The sequence below is a fragment of the Tiliqua scincoides genome, chromosome 5 (assembly GCF_035046505.1).
Source record: "Tiliqua scincoides isolate rTilSci1 chromosome 5, rTilSci1.hap2, whole genome shotgun sequence".
NCBI classification, from domain to species: Eukaryota; Metazoa; Chordata; class Lepidosauria; order Squamata; family Scincidae; genus Tiliqua; species Tiliqua scincoides.
This window is the reverse complement of record NC_089825.1, coordinates 99,263,108-99,287,794: the sequence shown is the minus strand read 5'-3', so window position 1 is coordinate 99,287,794 and position 24,687 is coordinate 99,263,108. Positions and strand designations below refer to the sequence as shown.

The 24,687-nt window shown below is 43.5% G+C and overlaps 1 pseudogene; it reads right to left on the bottom strand.

Moving 5' to 3' along the window:
• The window catches only part of LOC136652563 (vomeronasal type-2 receptor 26-like), a 29,232-nt pseudogene extending 7,885 nt beyond the window's left edge, over positions 1–21,347 (bottom strand).
• Between the last annotated feature and the right edge of the window lie 3,340 nt (positions 21,348–24,687).

Here is a 24,687-nt window from a genome sequence, read left to right as displayed (position 1 = left end):
TTTTTTGGGATACAAACCTGAGCTTTGTATTCTGAATGACATATTTAGAGCCAGGAGTTGTCAAAACAGCTCTCTGCTGACATCTGGATTGTTGATCAGTCATTATATGTCATCCTATACAACTGAGAGAGACCTCCTCATATGGCCTTTTCTTCTGAATAAACAATTCACGCCTTGCATTGCATTGCCCTTTCTTTGCAATTCTTTTCATGCTAAGAAAAAGGGCATTCGCTGATAAAGTCCCAAATAATATATCAGATGATAAGTGAACAGCAGTTGTATGCCACCCAGCCACATATACGAATATACATACCTGTGGATGCCTGTAGTGGCTAAGAATGTTGGCCATTTGGATGACGTACTCTATCGTGAGTCCTCCAATGACAGATAAGACATTGCCTTTCTTACCACACTTGTAATTAGGTACATTTCATTGCTGCTTGAAAAGTAGATCCAGGATGGATTTATATGTGGCCATTCCTTCAAAAAAGTTGTCGTAGATTTTAAAACCCAAGATCTTGTTGGGCAAGAGATTGGGATTCCTATTGATCTCATGAATGGAAAAAAGGAAGGCCAGGACATGATGATAATGTTTGCAATCTATTCTGCAATTAGATTGACATTTAGGCAGAGATAAGGTCTAGCACATTGTCACATGCACCACATATACATATACAGCAGAACCACCCAGAATGGCATTTCCTTGAGTGCTATTTTGCTACAGTGTTGTTCATCCTGGGCTTGACTGCCAGCTATTGTCAATTCAAGCAGTGTACTCTTTCCAATCAGTGTCAGGTTCTTGTCTCATCAAGAGCAATGTCTTTTTTAGTGCTGCTTCACACTGCACTCAATTATAGGGGGAAATGACCCCTGCGCTATTGGATATATGATTGTACACTGAAAAACATATCCCTAGTGTAATGAAAAAAGGAATCAAAACTAAAGAGGTGTAAGGAAGAGGGGTGCAGGAATGGAGCTGTTCATCTGATCAGGACAAAATAATTAGGTGTCGGAACACTTCCTCCTTTCCCCCAAAGCAAGTCTCTGCTGCCCCAGTCATAGATCCCCAATGGATCTACTCAGACCTGTGCCAGTGATTTTGCCGGTGCAAGTCCAAGTGGATATGTTTAGGTAGCTTGTGACCAGGAAGGGAGATAGGATATCAATGAAGCTATTTCCAACAATAGCCACTCTGTTCCCAGCCATGGCACACCCCGATCCCTACCGTTTTCTTCCCAACAAGCTGCACCTGTTGAAATTCCACCCTTGTTTACGGATTAAATAAGCTGCTAATGTGAGGGATAGCACTCCTACCCAGTCACCATTATAACCACATTCCTTGGCATTTATAAATCAGGCTGCAGCCTCTAGGGTCTCTAAAAGGTTTGCAAACCACTGAAATATTGTATAGTGGTGAGATCAGGAGTAGAAAGCAAAGTCCTAAGGAACTGCGGCCACATCCTCAAGCTTTTGCTCCATTTGCCACATCCTCCAACTGCTGTTTGACATAAAAAAAGAAGGCAAAGCAGCCATCCCATGCTATGAATTTAATGTTATATATTATTACTCTGGCACTGACTTGGGTCTGGGGCCACTAACTGGGAAACGAGTCCCCACGCATGCAGGCTCAAGTCTGTCTCTGTCTGGCTGTGCTTGCTTCCTTTTTTTGAGGTGTGAAAGACATTGTGGGGCCATCATTCAGACTGGGCAAGCAGCAGGGCATTTACAGCCAGGAGGCAGGGAAGACTGAATGTTTTGGTTTTGCATTGAGAAGGAGGTGGGGGAGAGGCAGGTGGCCTCTCTTGTCCATCTCTAAAGGAACCAGTGATAATTAGAAGAAGTTGTTTTCCCTGGACAAGTGAGGGTAGAAGGCAGCGGGGGTGGTGGTGGTGATAGAGGGCAATACAGAATGAAGGGTAATATGCCATTAGGGCAAATCATTAGGGCAAATGCTTAAAAGCTTAATAGGTTAAAAGCCACCCCATCTTCTTTAGCAGGGGTGTCCAAAGTTTTTGGCAGGAGGGCCACATCATCTCTCTGACACTGTGTCAGGGGCCGGGGGGAAAAAGAATTAATTTACATTTAAAATTTGAATATGTTTACATAAATGAATATATTGGAGATGGAACTTATATGAATGAATGAAGGTCTTGCAATAGCTTAAGAGGCCTTGCACAAAGCATCACAGAGGTGAAACAGCAAGCAGAGGAGGAAGCCCTCAGTCCACAGCTCACGCGAGTGGTCAAACAGTCGCTCTCACGCTGAGAGCAGTTGTGTCAGACCAGTGCGGGCTCCAACAAATCTCTGGAGGGCCAGGGGCTCATTGGAGACTGGGGGCTCCCTGAGGGCCGCATTGAGAGGCCTCGAGGGCCGCATGTGGCCCCAGGGCCAGGGTTTGGGCACCCCTGTTCTTTAGGGAAAAGGCTTAGAAATTGCAAACTGGCTGTTCTGCTGAACTGGGAAGCTCTGCTAACATTGGCAGCTCTGCTAAACGTCAAGGTTGCTTCTTGGCAAGAAATGAATTTTAGACAAAGACAAAGCCTATTCCCTTTGAAAGTGTGGAGAAGGCAAGTAGATAAGAGGAAGAAACAGAATGCTAGGGAGGCTTCTGCCTTTTCGGCTCCCTGTTTGAATGGCAAAACAGATAACAATGAGCAGAAGAATGCCCATCTTAGCAAAACAAGTTGCAGTTTTAAAATTATTATTCTTTCATGCTTTTTAGAGCAGTGTCACATGCCTTACATTAAAACACTGGAAGAATGATTTCAGAACACAGAAGTGCCAAAGAAATCACCATGTTTGCCTGTTAGTTATCCTTCCAAGCCTTTGAATTAGTCTCTGCCCTTAAAGTATAACCAACACATATCTAGAAATACGTTAGCTCTCAGAGTAAATTTTAATCGCCTGGTTTCATTAAAGGTTTGATTAAAACATAGAAACACATAGGATAGTAAAAGCCATTTCAAGCTAAAATCATAGTTAGCCTCACAGAGAAGCAGCTTAGTAAGCAGTTTTGCTGGGTTCACAGACATGGGAATTTGGGCAAAGAAAGTTGCATCTCAAAGATAGAGTTCTTTCTTGGCAGCAATATGCGAGCAAGCCAAGATGTCACAATGCTGGGAAAACACACATATTTGCAACATTGTCGTACAGAAAGGTTTTGGTATTATCAGTTGGCAGGCTGAAACAGGTTTTTTTTAACTAGAAACATGCAGAAACGGTTCAGAAAAGAATACAATTATACTAGATAAGCAAAACCTTCATGAGGAAGCCTCTATTGAGCTGCAATTGATATGAAGAACATGTAATGTGTTTAAAAGTAAATGAGAAATGGATTTCTCATTTAAAAGAAATCCTTTACACCAGGGGTGCCCAAACTCTGGCCCGGGGGCCACTTGCGGCCCTCAGAGGCTCCCAATCAGGCCCTCAGGGGAGCCCCCAGTCTCCAATGAGCCTCTGGCCCTCCAGAGACTTGCTGGAGCCCGTGCTGGTCCGACGCAACTGTTCTCAGCAAGAGGATGACTGTTTGACTTGTAACCTGAGCGGTGAGACGAGGGCTCCCTCTACTACTTGCTGTTTCAAATCTGTGATTCAGCAGTGGCAGTGAAGGAAAGGCTGGCCTTGCTTTGTGCAAGGCTTTTTATAGGCCTTGAGCTACTGCAAGACCATCTTTCATTCATATAACTTCCATCTCTAATATATTCATTTATGTAAATTTATTCAAATTTTAAATGGTAAATTAATTCTTTTTTTTTCTGGCCCCCAACACAGTGTCAGAGAGATGATGTGGCCCTCCTGCCAAAACATTTGGACACCCCTGCTTTACACAATGAGAGTTTGGCTTGTTTATGTTAAAATATATGAAAGGTATATAGATCCCTTAAATGTACTCAAAGTAACAGGTCACAAATAGAATTAAGGCATAGAGTAAAAGCAAGTTCAAAGGACCTTGCTTAACAAAGGTTGGCAGAGAGCCCCACAGAGTTTTGCTGAGAACAGGAGAAGGAATGTGGGAAGAGATAAAGCAGGTGGCTCAAAACAAGGTTATCTTAATCAGGAAAGAGATGTATGCCAAGAAATAAGGTCTGAAGACTTGCCAAAAGGCCAGTTCTGAATAAAAATAAGGTTAGAGTGCACTCTACTGGTTCTTGAAAACTCTGTATTCCATATGTTTAAATGTATAATTTTGCCTTATTTGGAACCTGTAACTTGAAGCTCACCAATCAAATGTCTCTAGGGCTATCTACAGCCTATGAAGAGTTAGCCCCATCTATGATGTCAAACTTCAGCCAATGGGAAGTTCAAATCTTCAAACAAAGGACCCAAAATGTTATAAAGGGGTCTGGCTAAGATTGACACAGGCTCTCAATGCTTTGGACAGGAGTCCCTTGAGACGCCCCTTGCTGGCAACATAATAAAAACATGCAGACAATCACCCTGACTACTGAGTCTTGCTTTTGAACCTTGCAACACCTTGCAACAGTGGTGGTAATTCACAGCCATCCAGGAGTAATGGCATGGTTTCAGCAGGCTCAGTGAATGACTGGTCACAATGAAACTACATATGAGTAGAGCTGCAAAGGAGTGGGTCATACTGGTAAGCCTGCCCACTACTGCATGTGACCCTGCTCCCTCATGCCACTTCTGTCTGTACACTCACAGTTTGTTCCACCTCCTCCCACTTTCTTTACAGATATGATGGGGACATCAGGGAGTATTAAATGAGAACTCCAACATACACATAAACACACACCCTGGCAGCAGCTCCGGTTTTGTGCACAGAGCTGCAGTTGCCTTCCTTACCTAAAAACTCAGCACTTGAGTCTTTTAGAGTCCCCACAATGCTCTGGGCAACTCGGAAAGTCCACTTGTTAGGGCTTGTTTTCAAAATCAAGTTAAAGGGGGCAGAGACTCATGACTTGACTCAAGTCAATCTGTGTTGGATTTGCCCATCTCTGCATATGAACACCTTAATGGTTGCCTGCTGTGTCACACTAACACCTAATTGGCTCTTGGAACTATCAGTCTCATTGGTCAGTTCTGAGTTTAGTAAATCCACTTTTTGTTACATAAAGCTGTGTTTTCTTTTTTCAGGTTAATTGGCCTTAACGTATGATAGAATGCAGATAATTCAACATGGTTTGTTTCATTATGTTCTGCATGAAATTACTATTCCAATGATATACAACATTATGCTATTATTCATAAATACAGATTTTCCCACCCAAAGCTTTCCAAAGTCTCAGCCACAAGTGCCATCCTTGAAAAAAAATAAAATATAGCATGGAAATTTCCAATAGAGTACAGAAACCTTTACTGGCATATTAGAATAAAATAAAATACATCCATATACAATGTACAATTCAGAAACAGATCATGCAATTAATCATGAGGGGTTACACTCCCCATTACTACAAGTAAAACTACAGCATCTCATTAAAAACTTTAAGAAGACCCCCATGACCTCTGTTATAGTGGGGTCCATAGATGATAACAAATTTCTCAGTTGGATGACATCAGGGTATATGGCCCCTTTGTTCCAAAAGAAGGAGAGATATTGGTTACGCAAAGTCTGATATAATGGACAATGTAGGACCACATGCGTAAGAGACTCAACTGTGCCCCACCCACAATTACAGAGATGTTCACTATAGTGGATGCTGTTGTATCTTCCATACGGCACAGCTGATGGAAATGAATTGCATCTAACCAATGTGAACGCTCTATGCTCATAAGGACACAGTAACAAAGTTAAATATGATGGCATAACACCTGCTTTCGTTAAAATCTTAAAATTCTGTGGGGAACAAACTTGACTCACTGCGCTGTAAAGAAGTTGGGTGTGGATGTCCAAAAATCTCCTTTTAATTAAGTGATTTGCCAATTTAAAGGGCAGTACATCCAGCACCTCTACATCAATGTCAATTGTCCTGATCTTATGAAGAACCCCTGTAGATCCCACCGGGGTAAGCAAATCCTGTAAGATCTCAGATAAAAGGCTATTCTGACTAGACATGTAATAAACTCTTAGCCAAAACTTAAAAGTCCTCAACCAAGCCCAATTATTGTTCCGTCTGTAAACAAAGGTAACACATTTGGGTAGATGCAAGACTTTCCTCAGAAAAACAGATTGAGTTTGTTCTAAGGAACAATTCATCTCCTTAATCCAGATTGGAGCACCGTACAGGATCTGGGGGGTAATTTTGGCATTGAGTACCTTCAGAGATGCAGAGACATAAGCACCCCCTCTAGAAACGTGGAAACATAAAACATTCCACTCCATCGCACCAGCAAGATTCACCCTGATTTTACAGTGTCTGGTCCAAGTAAGATTGTACGAAAAGTGAATGCCAAGATACTTATAGCATTTTACCTGCTCAATCTGCCTTCCTCTGAAAGGCCAGGAATATTTCCTCCAAGTATCACTAAAGATCATAATTTCAGTTTTATCAAAACTAAAGGAAAGTTTGTTTGATGTAAGGTAACCTACACATTTAAGAACCAAAAGTTTTAAACCAAGACATGATTGAGATAGCAGGACCGCATCGTCAGCATACAACAGTAAAGGGACTCGATGCGAGCCCAGCAGAGGCAGATGTCCCTCAATTTCACCCAGATAAGAGGCCATTTGAAAAGAATAGTTATGTCAAGGGTTCATCCCCGGGACTGCTAGGTAATTTACTGGCTGAATAGTAGCAGGCCTGAAGCCGTGGCCAGACTGAGCCAGCACAGCACCCTGGGAACTAAGCTGATGCAATATCGGGTGATGTACACCAGGTGACATTCCCTGTGTGTGTGTGTGTGTGTGTGTGTGTGTGTGTGTGTGTGTGTGTGTGTGTGTGTGGCAGCACATGCCAAGTCAGCATGACTATGCAGTATTTCCCTCATGCTGATTGGCTGTCACCAGTATAAGTTCCTGCAGGGGCTAGCAAAGGTGTGGGAGATGCAGAGTGGATTTTGTGCCGAAGGCTATGCCAGTGAGATCAGTGATTCGTGTACCATTTGTACTATTTGGACTGTTGCTCTTGTAAATATCTTGTACATAGTAAAGAGGCGTTTGGTGGAAGACTTCTGCCTTGTGTCGTCTTTGTCGCCGCGAGTGAGTGTGCTCCGACCTTGGGAGATAGGCAAGCCGAGCTACCAGCCGGGCAGCCAGCTGAGTGAACGTCGTCCGCTCTCCAGCAGCTCGCAACAGTTAAGTAGGCTACAAAGATTCCTTTCCTCTTCTTAGAAAAAGCGTTCTTCCTGTGAAGGAAGGACTTCTTGGAAGAAGATTCTTCCATCCTTGGAAGAGGATGGAAACCTTTGGGTTCTTTCGGTGACCCTGTGCTGCATCAGCATCATGCTTCTAATATGAAATATGTATTTCCTTCTTTCAACATTTTGACTTCTGTGTTGTGTCTTTATCCTGCAATATTAACATTATCCTTGGATAGCCACCAAGGAGATGCAACTATTGCTGCTGAAATGATTTTTCACCCCACCTTGTGGATTCAAAAGAATTGGGTCAGTTAAAAATGAGATATGCTGTGATCCAATATTCATACTGTATGGAAAAATGTAGAGAGAAAAACATGCAAAACAACTATCATCTTAGAATTTGATTTAATTACTTCTTTTCTCTGTTAGCAGCTGCTTGGAGTTGAGATCTGGTTTTAGAACAATTACATAGCATTTAGGAAGAAAAATGCAAGTCAGGAGGCCAGTGTTGGAGGCCAAGATGGTAAAGACCTCCTTGGCCACAATGTCTTTCCCCTTGGTGCTCAGGTAAGCAGGAATGAAAGAGATCCACACACTGCAGAAGACCAGCATGCTGAAGGTGATGAATTTGGCTTCATTGAAAGTATCTGGCAGTTTTCGGGCAAGGAAAGCGACTGTGAAGCTGGTGAGGGCCAGAAAACCAACATAGCCCAGGACAGAATAGAGCATGATGATCGACCCTTCATTACACTCCACTATGATGTACTCAGTCTGGGAGTGCATGTCAACATCTGGAAAAGGAGGAGAGGTGGACAGCCATACAGTGCAGATCCCCACTTGAATGAGGGAACAGGAAAGGACAATGGAGTGGGCCACTTTTTTCCCCAGCCATTTCCTCATCCTGTTCCCTGGCTGGGTGGCCATGAAGGCCAGGACCACAGTGATGGTTTTAGCCAAAACAGAAGAAATTGCCACAGAGAAACTGATGCCAAAAGCCGATTGTCAGAGAAGGCAGGACACCTTGCCAGGTTCACCAATGAAGAGCAGGGAGGAAAGATAGCAAAGCAGGATGGAGGTGAGAAGAGTGCAGGTGAGGTTTTGATTGTTGGCTTTGACAATGGGAGTGTTCCAATTCTTTAAAAAGATCAGTATCACCAAAACTGTCATTGTTGTAAAGGACAAAGCGATGGAAACCAAACTGATTCCTAAGGGCTCATTGTAGTTTAGGAAGGCTGTCTGTTTGGGGATACATTGATCTTGGTTCTTGTTTGGATACTCATCTTGTGGACATTTGATGCAATGAACTGCATCTGAAAAGGACAAACAGGGTGTCAGTAACTCTATTAAGTCATAAGAATGATGGGAGGTTGGAAGTAAACGTCGGACAAGAATTCCCCATTTTCTTTGTTAGCACTTCAGTGCTTATGGTCGGGGGAGGGAATGACCAAATGCAGCAAGGGATAGGCACCAGTGGGATTAAATGCCCTTAACTGTGTAATGGACTGCCTCTGATGTCTTTCAAGGTGACTCCCTTGTTGCAACCAGTGTGCATTTTAAGAATCAGTGCCTCATGATTTAAGTCTTTGGAGAACAGCAGACCAATGCAAAGGCGTATGTTAGGGTAGACTAATGTTTGCAAATATTTCCTGGAAAATCTGTGCACTGCCGCTTACCTGTTTGGTTAGACATCATGTCGTCTGGACACGGAGTACAGTCATAGCAACAGATTGCTTCCCCCTCTCGAACCGTCTTGCTGTGTCCAACGTGGCAGCTCTCAACACAAGTTGAACGAGGCACATTCTAGGAATAAAGAATGGGGAGAAGTACTGAAGTAAACATTTGATGCTCAACACCACAATCATCCTTCCCTGTCCGTGAACTTCAGCTTATCACGAGCAAGAGCTCACCTCAATCCTGACCAGCAACAGAGAACTCCCCTGCTGCCAGTGACCTGGTGAAGACTCCTGCTGTCTTTTATTTCAGGGAGAGTTGCACACTCACATTTCTGTAGGGTTTATTCTTCCTACTGGGATTCAAAACAGTTCAGAGCAGAGCCCAAATGAAAGAGGAAATGCATCAGTATTTGGCTTTATTCCCAAAGTGCCCTTCCGCTAGCAGAAAACTTAGCATGCTTTTATTTCATCAGGGAATAGGCCCAACAGCACTGGCATTCCTGGACCCTGTGCTGCTTGGGGCCAGGATTTCAGAATGCTCCTCCCACCTGTTGCGACCCCTAATCATCCTGTCCAGGCTGCGCGTGACCTCCTCTGGCCCTCTGGAGGCCTTATAAGAGCTTTTAAACGTCATTTCGAGTTTTCATCATTCATTTAAAAGCCTTCCAGGTGCCTCAAAGGCCTCCGGTGGATCAGCGGAGACCATGTGCAGCTTCCATGACCCCCTGAAGGCCTCTGAAGGCAACTTAAAGCGGTGGTTGGGGGTGTGTGGGTGGTGGCAGGAGTATGGATGGTGGTGGGGGGCCTTGGAGGGGTGGCACCTCAGGGCATTTGTCCCCCTTTATCCTCCCAGGTATGCCAGTGCCCAATAGCAATTAGATTCTGAATGGCGTAGCATCTAAGAGTAAAAAACTGGGACAGAGTTGGAAGCTGTCTTTTAATGCCCAACACCACAGCCATCCTTTTTTCAGGGTGCTTCAACTTGTTAAAAGGTGGGGCCCACCTCAAACCCCAGCTATCTATTTGTTATTTATCTCAACATAGATATATTTATTTAGCATCTTTATCTCAACAGAGGTATTTGATTAATCCACATGACAGACTATGTGCCTTGTAAATATGTTCAAAATAGTTTTATTCTGCATCCATAGAGGACAGGAATGACCCAGTATGGGTTTAGGTTAAAGTTCATTTGGATTTAAACTTTAGGTATATGTACTAATGGTATGTTTGCAGCATTCCTACAAGACTTTTATAGTGGCAACTGTGACTGTCAGGCTGCAATCCTATGAACACTTTCCTGGGAGCAAGCACAACTCAACACAGTGAGATTTATTTCCGAGTAGACAGGCATAGGATTGTGCTGCAGGGGTAAAATACTATGGTCACCCTGCACTGCCAGGACTCACATTCCAACATTGCAGAACGGTTTCTGGCACCACGAACGCCAAGCCACTGTTGCATGCTGTCTGTCTGGCCACTGCCACAAATGGAGACTCTACCAAACCAAATAAGTTTTCAGCAGGGGTAGTCCATGGGCAGAAGGAAGAGTAAGAGGGCACAATAGGGGAGAAACCGAGGTGTGTCAGGGAGAGAAGGGGTTGATCTGCTGGGATTCATGCATGTCGGATCCTATCCCCTAGTTTTCAAGCTTCCCCACCGTCAGGCTCTCCTCGGGCTTATACCAGTTATAGAGCTGGCATAGGTACAAGGAGACCCCTAGGCTGTCAGGGGGCCTATACAGAGGTCAGGGGAAAGTATGCTCCTTTACATCTCAAAGGCCTCTCAATCCTGCCCCCACCATAGCATGCAGTGCATGCCTCCAGGAATGCTCTCATGTTCAGGAATGTTCCCAAGCAAATGAAGAGGTGACCTTGCTGAAGGATTTTAGCCCTACCTGCTGAAATCTGCTATTCCACACAATGGCCTCATCATGGATGGTAAACCCTTGACTTGGAGAAATCTTTCCAGCTGGGATCTTAAGGAAGGATTGATTGGGGAAAGTGACCCAGTTGATGACATCAAGTCCAGAAGACAGTTCCTGATTGGCAAACCATACTTCATGGCCAGCACCATTGTTAAAGTGGACATTCTTCAAAAAAGAGTGCATCTAGATTGGACAAAAACAGAAAACAGCTGATAGCTTCAATGTATATTGCGCACTGTATGACCAAACCCCTGATCAGAAAAGGCACCTGTAAACCTGGGATGTACAAGTTAAAAGAACATTTTTCATTTATTAAAAACTATTAGAATACACCTGGCAGATCTTCCTCATCTTCCTCTCCTCTCAGCTCACCATCTTATCCAACATTTCCACATCTATAGGCCCAATCTAAACTTTGCAGCACTGATGCATCTGTGCCAATGGGGCCTGCTCTGTATCCTGCTATACCCTGTGGGGGATAGTCACAGAGGCCTTGTCAGGATCAGGGAACAATTGTTCCTTTACTTGGGGCTACGATGCAGCTCATTGGTGCTGGAAATAGGGTAGGATTGGGCCCTATTGAAGTATTCAGTTTGTTTTTCTACTCAAAGGTTTCCAGGAAGCTTTGTGGATGCTTTCACAATGAAAATTAATATTTCAGGAACGTGCGATTCGGGGCAGCAGGTGTGGCAGAACTGCCCTCTCGTTGTCCTTGGAAAAGCACTGCAGTTGCCATGCCTTCTTACACCTGAGGAGGCTATCCTCGCCCCTGCTCTCTCGGGGGTAAAGAGAGCCTCCTCTGGTGTAAGCAGGTGGGACAGCTGTGGCACTTTCCCATTGGCTACAAAGGGGCAGTTCTGTCTTACCCGCGACCTGAGTCACACGTTCCTGTTATATTCCGCTTTTTTAACATTTTGGAACTTAAGACTTCAACCCTATGCTGTTTCCTTGGAGTCAACCCCATTGAACGCAATGGACTTACATCTGAGTAGACATGCATAGGCTTGGGCTATATAGCAATGTGCCTGGGATATCCAAGAGGTCTGTCATCAAAGTCCTGCAAGGTTCAGATCTGCTTAGCTTTAGCAATATGCCCCCTCCCCCCCATGTGCCTGGGAACATGATTTCACCCACACCACCCATTCAATCCACAGCAAGTTTACATAGAAGTAATTTCCACTTTGCTCCGATTATCTTCCTAGTAAGTGTGCTTGAGATTGCATCATACATAACCGTTTCAATACAGTGAGGAATATACCTGCCAGGGTTCAATGTTCAAAGGTTTGCATGTGTCTCTGTTCAGCATTGTTTTCAGCCTGGACGCATATATGGCATTTAAAGCATGTGCTACAGCATAGAGACCATTGTAAATACGGTAGCTCACATCACTCATCTCCATCTCAAATGCAGTCTGATGCAGGCTCTCCAGTTTCTCCTCTCCAGTACAGTTTTTACAAGTTTTAATTTTCCCATCACCGCAACACTTGAATGAGGATTTGTAGAAAAAGCAGAGAAAACTTGCAAGTGACTTTTTAGGCTTTAGAGTCTGAAGGAAGTCCTGGAATCCTGGCACGGCCTTCATTGTAGTTGTGAAAGACAAAATCCCATGGAATGTTTTTGAACAGAAGCCCGCAGTGGCAGCAGCGCTGACGAAATCCCACTGAGGTGACGTGATCCAAACCTTCCCTATAAGATGTCTATCTAAAAATTCAGCTACATATAAAACAACTGCCAATGGTTGCAGAGTCTGAGCGGCTCCGTCAACAATTACAACGTTGGCTGTAGTGGATGAAAGTGTGGAGCGTATCCTGAATATATTTTGCAGGAATGTATTTTGAGTGCTATTGAAATTAAGAACCTTGAGAACGCCTGTCCTTTCTAAGAATGCAACACAAATGCTGTTCCTGGCCAGCAGTGGTGTAAGCCTCTGCAGAAAGCCTTCTCCACTCTCATCGTCTGAAACAATGAGACCAATTCATGTCCACTGGAAATGCAGCAGTAGCTGGACTATGCCGGTGTGCAGAGTACCTTCCCTTATTGCCATCCAGTATAGAGAAGGGAAATTATTTTTTGTGACTGTTTTCTCATACGTACCATAAGTAATCTAATGGGGGAAAACATGGCTCAGAACAGCTTAGGAAATTAACCACCGTTTTCCAAACCAAAGTATGTATTACAATCCAGACTTTTGCTTATCAATGATATGCTAAGTATACTGAACAATGTATCTTTGTATACATTCCCATCAATAAATTATAGTAAGTCTGCAACTGTATGCACACTTTCCTGGGAGGAAGCCCCATAGACAGTGGCTTAGCTAAGGGGGTACAGGGGTTGCAGTTGCACCGGGTATCAAGCTTTAGAGGGACAACAAGCTGAGCTTGACACTAGTGACCACAATTGTGAAAATATTGGTATGTATGAATAATACCATCATGTTATATATCACTGGAAAGGTAATTTAATGCAGAATGCAATGAAACAAAATTGCACTGGAATATCTGTATTCTATCAAAAGTTGTGGCCAATTAACCAGAAAATAAAAACAACTTTGACCCCAGGTAGCAAACAGATGCCTTAGCTATGCCACTGAGGCAGCAGAGCAAGTGGGTGGTGAGCTGCTGGAGGAGGAGGTGTGTTCTTCCAAGTTTTCACTTTTTAAAAGCCCAGGTGTGATGTCACTTCCAGTTGTGACATCACTTCCGGGGCAACATTTTGAGCTTAGCACTGGGCTACACAATCATTAGCTACGTCACTGCCCATAGAACATAATGAGACTTACTTCTGAGTAGTCATGAATAGGGTTGTGCTCCAAATGAGTTACAACACATTTCCTTTCACCATGTCCACAAGCCATCACTTAATGTCCTGAAATGGGTAATGTCTTTGATTCACACCAAGCTATTGTTTTGCCGAACTTCAAGTTTCCATTTTTTGAAAGATTAAAATCACCTCTGTGGTTTGTATCCCCAGAATATGAGACATGACTAAGCAGTATTGAAATCAGTGCGATAGGATTGGCTTGCTTTAGCTTAAGGACAGTGTATATAACTGGCTGCATTTATGACACATTTTCTTGGGATACAAACCTGGGTGCTATACACTAAAAAGCATATTTAGGGAAGGAGGTCTGGCTGAGAGGTAGAGCTGCTGCCTTGTATGCCTGAAGATCTGGGGACACCAGTTCAAAACAACCAGAAGTATCTGAGAGCTGTCAATATACTGATAATGAGTTGACCATCAGTGGAAGGGAGGAGTTGCTGTCAAGTCGCATGGGAGGCCAAGTGGCCAGAGGGAGGCCAGACTGTGAAGGAATTCAGCTGTAATGAGGCTTTCTATGAAAGAACAGAACTATTTTATTATAAAGGTTCCTACGGGGTTTGGAAAACTTTGTCTGAGGAGAAATCTGATGATCAAGGAAAGTGGTATATAAATACCAACATTAGTATTGTCAGGCTTCATGTGGGGGCGACCCCGACAATATTATTATTATTATTATTATTATTATTATTATTATTATTATTATTATTATTATTATTATTATTATTTAGAGCTGGAGGTCTCTCTGCCCACATCTGGGTTGCTGATCAGTCATGTTATGTCCTCCTATACAACTGAGATCTCAAGGACCTCCTCAAATGGTTATATCTCCTGAATAAACAATTTACTTGTTGCATTGCATTGCCCCTTCACAATTCTTTTCAAGCTAAAAAAAGGCATTCACTGATAAAATCTCAAATAATATAATAAGTGAAGAGCAGTTTTATGCCACCCATTCATGCATCTGAATGTACATACCTGTGGAAACTTGTAGTGGCTAAGAATGTTGGCCATTTGGATGACATACTCTACCGTGAATCCCCCAATGACAGACAAGACATCACCTTTCTTACCACACTTGTAATTGGGCACATTCCTTTGTTGTTTGAAGAGTAGATCTAGGATGGACTTATATGTGGCTATTCCTTCAAAAAAGTTGTCATAGATTTTAAAGCCCAAGGTCACGTTGGGCAAGAGGTTGGGATTCCTGTTGATCTCCTGAATGGCAAAAAGGAAGGCCAGGACATGCTGATAATGTTTGTGCTTTATTCTGAAAGTAGATTGGCATTGAGGAAGAGATAAGGTCTAGCACATTGTCATGTGTGCCACATATACATTTACAGTAGTACCACCCACAATGGCATTTCCTTGAGCAGTGTTTTCCTACAGTGTGGTTCATCCTGGGCATGACTGACAGCTATTGTCAATCAGAGCAGTGTATTCTGGCCAATCAGTGTCAGGTTCTTGTCCCATCAAGAAGAATGTCTTTTTTAGTGCTTGTTTGCACAGCACTCAATTTTAGGGGACAATGACACCCACACTATTGGATATACGATTGTACAGTGAAAAACTCATCCCAAGTACAATGAGAAAAGGAAACAAAACTAAACAGGTGAAAGGAAGAGGGGTGCAGGAATGGAGTTGTTCATCTGACCAGAACAAAAATGATTACGTAAGGGAACATTTCTTCCTTTGTCCTGAAGTAAGTCTTAGCTGCTGCAATGGATCTACTCTGCCTGTGATTTTGCTGGTGCTTTCAAAGATATCCGCTCCCTTCCTGACCATGGCATTGCCCCAACCCCACCCTGTTCTTCCCAACAGGCTGCACCTGTTGAAATTCCACCCCAGTGCAGTTGTTTGATCTCTAGTTTTCATATTTCAAATAGCATGATGGGTACCAAACAAGAAATAACTTACGAGAAATTGTCTTTCTTCATTGCTGGTAGTCTCTGAAAATTGATTGCAGTGTCTACATCATGCAAAAGAGAGAGGACCCCACCAATGACAGCATCTCCTAGCCTAGTATCTCCATAGCTTCCTTCAATTTCACATTTACTGGGCACATTCTCCCAACAGGCAAGAGAAGGGAGAAGCAGCAGCAGGAAGAGCAGAAACAGCCACTGGGCTGCAAATGCATGTCTGACCCAGCTGCATCTGAACTTCTGCATCCTGAACTACAGTTCCAGCTACAATGATATCTCTGTGGCTGGCATCCTGATGGAACCTCACAGGAACCTCACTCAGCAGCATGTGTGGTCACAGAGATTTCTCCCCAAAATGTTTTGGTGATCTCTGTTCCTCCGTGGGGCACTGATACAGTTCAGAATATATCCACCTCCTTTTGAAATATGGATGCATTTCTTACCAACTGCGCAAGGAAGGAAATCACAGTACTTTGGATAATTACAGTGTATCTAAACATCTCCCTGATCATCTTTGTGAAATGAAAAACATAAATATTTACAAAGGTCAAACGGTATGCAATTTTGTGGAAGGGAGTCTGAACTGGGATCATGGTGAGATGTGGGTTGCCTTTGTTGTGATCCCCATTCAGATTTCACCCCTTTCCATAGATGAGTTGCTATACGTTTGATAAATCTGATAAAGGAGTGCTAGGCAGATGGGCCAAATTTTATTACACTACGTATGAAAAATGATCTGTTGGAATTTTTTTTAAAAACAGTGGGGATAGTATTTAATGTAACAAAACAATGGTGGATGGTGGGGGCGTTTAGGATTTTAGGACATATGGTTACATTTCCAGTCATGCCCCTGTGTGAATATTTAAACAGAAAGAAGCACCAAATGGTTTGTCAATGCAAATATTGTTCTGTTTCAAATCGTGCAGCAATTCCCAAACTGTGAGTCTGAAACCCACCCGTGGGACTTGACCCCATTTTTGTTTGGTTGTAAAACTGACAGGGTAGACTGTGCATCAAGGGTACAACAAGCTGCTAATTGGGAGGGGGGAGAGCACTCCTGCCCAATCACCATTATAGCCACATTCCTTAGCATTCGTAAATCAGGCTGCAGCCTCTCGGGCCTCTACAAAGTTTGCAAACCGCTGGAATATTGTATAGTGGTGAGATCAGGAGTGGAACCAAAGCAAGTTCCTAAAGAACTGCGGCCACATCCTCAAAACTTTTGCTCCATTTGCCAGGTACTCCATCTGCTATTTGACTTATAAACAAATAAAAAAGACGGCAAAGCAGCCATCCCATGCTATGAATTTAGTGTTATATATTATTTACTCTGGCACTGACTAGGGTCTGAGGCCCCTAACTAGGAAACGAGTCCCCACGCAGGCAGAATCAAGTCTGCCTCTGTCTGGGTGTGCTGGCTTACTTTTCCTGAGGTGTGAAAGACATTGTGGGGCCATCATTCAGACCGGGAAGCAGCAGGGCATTTCCAGCCGGGAGGCAGGGAAGACTGAATGTTTTGGTTTTGCATTGAGAAGCAGGAGGGTGGAGGCAGCTGGGCTCTCTTGTCCATCTCTAAAGGAACCAGTGATAATTGGAAGGTTTTTCCCCTGGAAAAGGGGGAAGAAAGCAACATGGGTGGTGGTGGTGGTGGTAATTCACAGCCATCCAGGAGTCATGGCATGGTTGCAGCAGGCTCAGTGAATGACTGATCACAATGAAACTACTTATGAGTAGAGCTGCAAAGGAGTGGGTCATACTGGTAAGCCTGCCCGCTGCTGCATGTGACCCTCCTCCCTCGTGCCACTTCTGTCTGCGCACTCACAGTTTGTTCCACCCCCTCCCACCTTGTTTACAGATATGATGGGGACATCAGGGGAGTATTAAATGAGAACTCCAACATATACAAAAACACACACCCTGGCAGCAGCTCCATTTTTGTCCATAGAGATGCAGTTGCCTTTTTTACCTAAAAACTCAGCACTTGAGTCTTTTAGAGTCCCCAGAATGCTGTAGGCAACTCGGAAAGCCCGCTTGTTCGGGCTCCTTTTCGAGTCAAGTTAAAGGGGTTGGAGACTCATAACCTGAGTCAAGTCAAGCTGCACTGGTTTTGCCCATCTCTGCATTTGTGCACCTTATTGGTTGCCTGCTGTGTCACAATAACACATTATTGGTTCTTGGAATAGTCAGTGTTATTGATGAGTTTTGAGTTCAGCAAATTCACTTTTTGTTACATAAGGCAGTTGTGTTTTCTTTTTGGGGGTTAAATGGCCCAATGTGTGATAGAATACAGATAATTCAACATTTATTTATTTATTTATTTATTTATTGGATTTGTATTCTGCCTTTCTCCTGGAAGGGCACCCATGGCGGCTAACAATCAAGTTAAAATATACAGATAAACATTAAAAATACAAACACTTAAAAACAATTAAAACAAGATAAAATGCGTAGCAGCAGACTGAAAGCACGCAGTAAAAGACATAAGCTTTAAATTTATAAAAACAGCCCTTATAGTGCCTCAAAGGCTTTCCTGAATAAAAAAGTCTTCAGGCCCCGCCGGAACGTTAATAACGGGACATTAATAATGATGTCCCGACCCACAGTTTGAGAAACACTGAGCTGAGGTTTTTTCCTGTCTGTGAACATCTGGGGACATGATTTCACCCACATCATCCATGCAATCCTAAGCATCTTTACTTACAGGCAATTTGAGCTCAGCAGCAACTGTCTCCCTAGTAAACATGCTTGGGATGGCACTGTACATAATCTTTTTTTCATACAGTAGTGATATACCTGCCAAGGTTCAATGTTCAAAGAGTTGAATGTTTCTCTGTTGAGCATTGTTTTTGGTCTGGACATATATATAGCATTTAAAGCACATGCTACAGCATAGAGGGCATTGTAAATCGGATAGTTCTGTCCAGTCATCTCCATTTCAAACCAAGACTGAGACAGATTCTCCAGCTTCTCCTCTCCTGTACAGTGTGGACAATTTGTTAGTTTCTTCTCATAGCACCACCCAAATGCACTTTTGTAGAAAACACAGAGAAAATGTGTGAGTGACTTATCAGGCTTCAACGTATGATGTCCTGGAATCCTGGCACGGCATTGGTAGAGGATGAGATGGACAAAGTCCCATGGAATGTTTTTGCACAGAAGCCATTAGTATCAATAGCACTGGTGAAATCCCATTGAGGAGGTGTTATTCAAACCTTCCCTATATGGAGCTTGTCTTTAAATTCAGCAACATATAAGACTATTACTAAAGCACCCAACGAGTGAGAATCCCCATTGACGATAACCACATTGGCTTCAGGCAATTGAATTGTGGATTTCATATGGTATACATTCTGAATGAAAGGTTGCAAATTAAGATTCATGACTATCACTATCCTTTCCAAGAAGGCCACACAAATGTCATTCGGAGCCAGCAGTGGTGTCAGCATCTGCAGAAAGCTTTCTCCATCATCATCATCTGAAACAATGAGGCCGATACATGTCCATTTGAAATGTCGCAGTAGCCAGACTATTCCTTTGTTCAAGATACTTCCTCTTGGTGCCATCCAATATACAGAAGGAAAATTATTTCTTGTGACTGGTGCCTCCTATGCACCATAGGTGATCTAATTGGGAAATCATGGCTCATTATGGCTTTAAGAAATAATTGCAAGATTCCAAACCAACTACAGGCTGTGCCTTGTTAACCACTGAATTGGCATCCACTGATTTGACTCACCACTGATACTGGGGTCCACCTTTAAATGCCTTGTAACAAGAGAAAAAGTGACAAATTCCATTTTCTGACTTTTGTGCTTTAAACCATACTGGTTACATGTTTCTTTTGGATAATGATAGATTTAAAGACCACCTCCACGTTTCTTGATCCTCCATTGTCACCCCAGAATGCATCAATATAAACACTATACCACATTCAGCCATAATTTCATTCCATCAGATTCCATTATTCACCCTATCTAGTGGCTGAATGCAATATTGTGTCTATACCGATGCATTCTGGGGTGACAATGGAGGAGCAAGAAACCTGGAAGAAGATCTTCTTAAGCTATTTTCCCACTGATTTAGTATCCACTTATTTTTTTTTAATCCACCAAGTCTTCTGGAATGGATAATGAGGCACGACTTGGAGTTTCTTTCCATTTACTGAGATTCGTAAGTTTCCTTTTTTAAGTTATTTAAAATATATTGAATTGATTGCTTTTTAACTGAGAAACTTCACATCTGAAAATTTTAGCAACTGACAGCCCAATTCTAATGTTGCTGCTGCATCCTGTGTGGGCAGGGAGGCAGCTGGAGGTCTCCCAGAGGTAAGGGAACATTTATTTCCTTACCACTTACTGAACCCGAGCAGCTGCTATGGGTCTGCTCAGATCTGTGCCAGCGATAGAGCTAGTACCCCATATAAGGCTTGCACACCGAGGACAGGAGATAGCATCAAGCAGCATCTTCTGCTGCCATCCCTGTCGTCCCCCCCCCAGGCCTGACCCACTCTCCTCCCCACTCTCCCTTGCCTCCTGACTTCTGAATATGCATCGCATCATTAATTGCAATTCTTTCCATACTAAAAAGGGAGGTTATTTGCTGCTGCATGTTGGGAAAAATATAGACATTGAAAGAAAGCGTGGAAAGTAAATATTTGCAATAGGCACCACTGCACAGAGAAAGGATTCTGGGAGCCTGATTCTTAGATAAAGGATGACTATTGTCTCAACATTTTCCTCAGAAAGCAAGCTTTTTTTTAAAATCTTAGTACATTCATCCAGCAGGTGGGTCCTAAGGGAAAGCCCTGCACCAGGCCACACATGGCATCTCCTGGGCACCCACTGCTGGCATATTGGATGCTTCAGCTGACACCAGTACTGAGAGTTTAAGGGATGGCCCAGCTTGCTATCCCTTCTTAGAGGTCAGGGCCATCCGCCAGTTGCCGAACCCACCAAATCCAGATTCCAACCCGGCCAGCCACTAGGAATACATTATGATAACTGAACAGCAGTCACACACCATCCACCCATGAGCTGGAATGCACATACCTGTGGAAACCTGTAGAGGCCAAGGATGGTGTCCATTTGGATAGCAGATTCTACAGCAAATCCTCCAATGACAGACAAGACATTCTCTTTCTCACTGCACTGGTAATTGGATTCTTGACTGAAGAGAAGATCCAGGATGGTCTCATATGTGGTCTTTCCTTCAAAAAAGTTGTCATAGATTTTAAACCCCAGGGTCGTGTTGGGCAGGAGTCTGGGATTTCTATTGATCTCATGAATGGCAAAAACGAAGGACAGGAAATGCTGATAGTTTTTGAACTCTATTCTGCAATGAGATTGACACTGAGACTTAGACATCCAGGGATAAGGTCTACTATAGAATGGTGTCGCTAAGGGGTGTGTGGGGTGCAGGCCGCACCAGGTGACACCACTACTAGCCAAAATTTTTAAAATCTTGGTATTTTTGAATAATACAATCATGTTATATGTCATTTGATGTGCAATTCCAATGAGAATGCAATGAAACAAACTATGTTGAACTATCTCTAGTCTATTAAAAGTTATAACCAAAAGATGGGTTGGGACAATGGTGCATCGCAATGCCCACCACCCAGGGTGTTGCCCCACTCACAGCATGGGAGGAAATCCATCATGGGGGTGATTCACTGGCCTCCTGCACTGGGTGATGCAAGCCCTAGTAACACCAATGCTACCACATAAACATGCAGACCACATATACAATTTTGCAATACCTCCCAAATGCTGTTTCCTTGATCACTATATTACTAGTTCTGTTCATCCTGGGTGCAACTGCCAGCTATTGCAGTCAAGGGGAGCAGTGTATTAAAGCCAATCTGCACTAGTTTCCTTCTCCAACGGCAACACTTTCTCATACGCAAGACAGTTCTCCTTCCTTACAAAGGGGAACCGACAGACTTAGTTCTGTCTTAGAAAATGGAAAATTTGGGTGCAATCTTATGTACTCATTGTAAACAAAACAGTTTAGTCATCACTTCTTAGTTAATATATATAGCAGTGGTTCCCAAACTCCCAACTACAGGGGAGTTGGGAACCAGGGGCTTGTGTGGGTGGGGAGGGAGGTGGGGAGTGACAGTTCTGCAGAAATTGCAGCACTGCCACTACCAAGGGACTTTTTGCAAACCTGAGGGGCAACGCTGGCATCCTGCAGGGGATTGGAGGCTTGCAGCCCCCTCTGATCTCCTCTGAAGCTTGTTTTCAAAGCCCCCATTCCCCCAAAACTAGAAGTAACTTTAGATCAGAGTTTCTCAACCAGTGGTACAGGTAACACCAGCAGTACTTGAGTTGGTTTCTGGTGGTATTCACAGGACCTCGGGACGCCTGCTGCTGGAGAGACCAAGAACAGGACAAAACAAACAGTGGTGGGAGGCTCAGCTCAGTGGGCAGAGCTCCAAAGTTTGCTTTCTGTGCTCAAAAAAGCCCTCCTGTCCATCCACCCTGAGCCTCTTACAGCTGTTTCTCGTGTCCCATCTGGCCTCCCAACCCAGAACTGATGACATCATTGTCAGTTATTTCCAGTGGTACTTTGAATAGGTGGACCATGTGAGGTGGTATGGCAGAGGACAAACATTGAGAAACACTGCTTTAGATTGAAGATAAGGACTTTGTAAACAAGCTGCAGAGGAGATCAGAGGGAGCTGCAAGCCTCCGAGCCCTTGCAGGAGGCCAGCTCTGCCCCCCCCCAGGTAAGTAAAAAAGCCCCTTGGCAGCAGTGACGTAGCTAATGATCATGTAGCCCGCGGCCAAGTTCAAAGTGTTGTCCTGGAAGTGATGTCACAACCGGAAGTGACATCACACCCGGGCTTTTAAAAAGTGAAAATTGGAAGGAACCCACCTCCTCCCCACAGCAGCTCACCACCCACTTGCTCTGCTGTCTCCCCCCAGTCAGTGGCATAGCTAAAGCATATATCTGCTACCTGGAGTCAAAGAAGATTTTGTAGCCCCCCCCCCCCCAGCATGACAAAATCAAATTTAATTAAGTTCAGTTCAGTTCAGTAAGACCTTTATTGGCATAAAATACAGAGAAAGAACAGAACAGAACAGGAATATACAAAGACAACACAACACAACATAAGCATAAACATCAGTCGCTGCCCAGAGTCCCAGGGCTCTGCCTGGCTATTACCCCAGATAAAAAGGAAGCAACATTATCCAGAGTCTCAGGATCAGGAGTGGAAAGGAGAGACTGAAGCATGGTTGAATCCTCCCAGCCCTGCATCCTAGCTAGCAATGGACCTAGAAATTGCATGACACAACATGTAGCGGGCAGTAAAAAAAGGTATGCATTAAAGTCTCAACGCAATCCCTACCACACTTGCATTTCCTCTCTAAGTAGGGGATACCGCTGAACCTGCCTGTTAACAAGGCTGATGGAAGAGCGTTACACCTTGCCAGTGTGAAAGCTCTCCGGGCCTGTGGGCACACCAGGTGGTAAAAGAAGGAGGCCGGTTTCCCAAAGCTGACTGGAATATGAAGATGGAGTGGAGAACATGTAGTTCTGGCGGCACTAAACAGCTCTTGTTTTTCGATATCCAGAATTCTTCCTTTGACAATTCTGTAAGCTGCATCACAACCAATCATACCTAACTCTGCAGTGTCCAACCCTATTGACTTAATTTTAGTTAGAAGATCAGTGATCTCTATAGGCAGGACTGGATCCGATAATAATTGTTGCATTAGATCAGAAGAGGTGGGGTTAAATAAAATCCTAAACCAAAATTTCAGAAGTCTTAACCATACAGTAGTCCTTAAATAGTAAATAAGTAAATAAATTAAAAGCTATTGGTTCCATGCTGTATCATAATAACATCTCATTGGCACTCAGAACAATCAGTCTCATAGGTCAGTTTGAAGTTAAGCAAATTCACTTTTTGTTCCACAAGGCAGTTGTGTTTTCATTTTCTGGTTAATTGCCCATAACTTTTGATTGAATATAGATATTCCAGTGCAGTCTGTTGTATTTCATTCTACATTAAATTACCTTTCCAATGATCTATAACATGATGGTATTATTCATACATATCAAAATTTTCATGATTTTGGTCACTCAAGCTCAGCTTGTTGCCCCCCTAAAGCTTGATGCCTGGTGCAACTGCTACCCCCTGCACCTTCTTAGCTACGCCACTGCTTGGCAGCAGCACTGCAATTTCTGCAGCACTGTCACTGCCACCAGAGCAGGGCCACTCCCCTTGAAGGAAAATGCCCTGCTTCCAGTTCCCCTGGTGGGTCTCAACCCAAAACTTTGGGAAACACTGATGTATAGGATTATGTTGTCATACTCTCAAATCCGAACAAAAACCAACAAAGAACAAATGCAATTCTATACCAGGTTACCAGACAGCAAATGTCCTTGAGCTTATAAAGGCTAAGTTCTGAATAAATATGCATAGAATTGCAATGCAAGTATTTAAAATTAGGTTTATCCATTTTTACAGACCTTTCCAAATTCAGAATTCTCCATGCACCACACTTTGTAGAGGACATTTGCTGCTGAACACATACAGATGATCTTTCCCTCATTCATTATTACCTGGCAGCAACATCCCCCTGCTTAGACACCAATACCTTGAGGCAGATTTTCCTTTCTAAAACCCAAAAGGATGGAGAAAAGGTTTTCTTTTCACTTCTTGCAATCACAACTGGATAGCACCATTGCAGGGGCAGCCAGGCAGCAGAAAAGGTAGCCCAGAAACATTGATGAGTGATGCGAGAACCTCTGGTCATTTCTTCATCAGAAGAGTGAAGGCTTGGCAGAAATAGGGTGATTGTGCCCCCTCCACAAATGCAAAACTCCTTCAACATGTACAAGCCACAATACACAGCACTGGTACCAGAAATCCGAGAGGAGACCTCATTCGGGGGGGGGGGGGGGGACGACACTTGGTAACTTAAATATGAGTTGGCCAAAAATAGCCACAAATTCTGAAATGAAAGCAGAGGTTTTAATGCACACCAATTTATTCTACTCGGGAGGCACAACACTGGGCTCCCTGAAGTCTTTTGAAATAAAGAACACTTTGAACAGATTTATTCAGAGCTTCTTTGACCTCCTTGTTTCTCAGGCTGTAGATCAAGGGATTGGCAAGAGGAGTACATGCAGT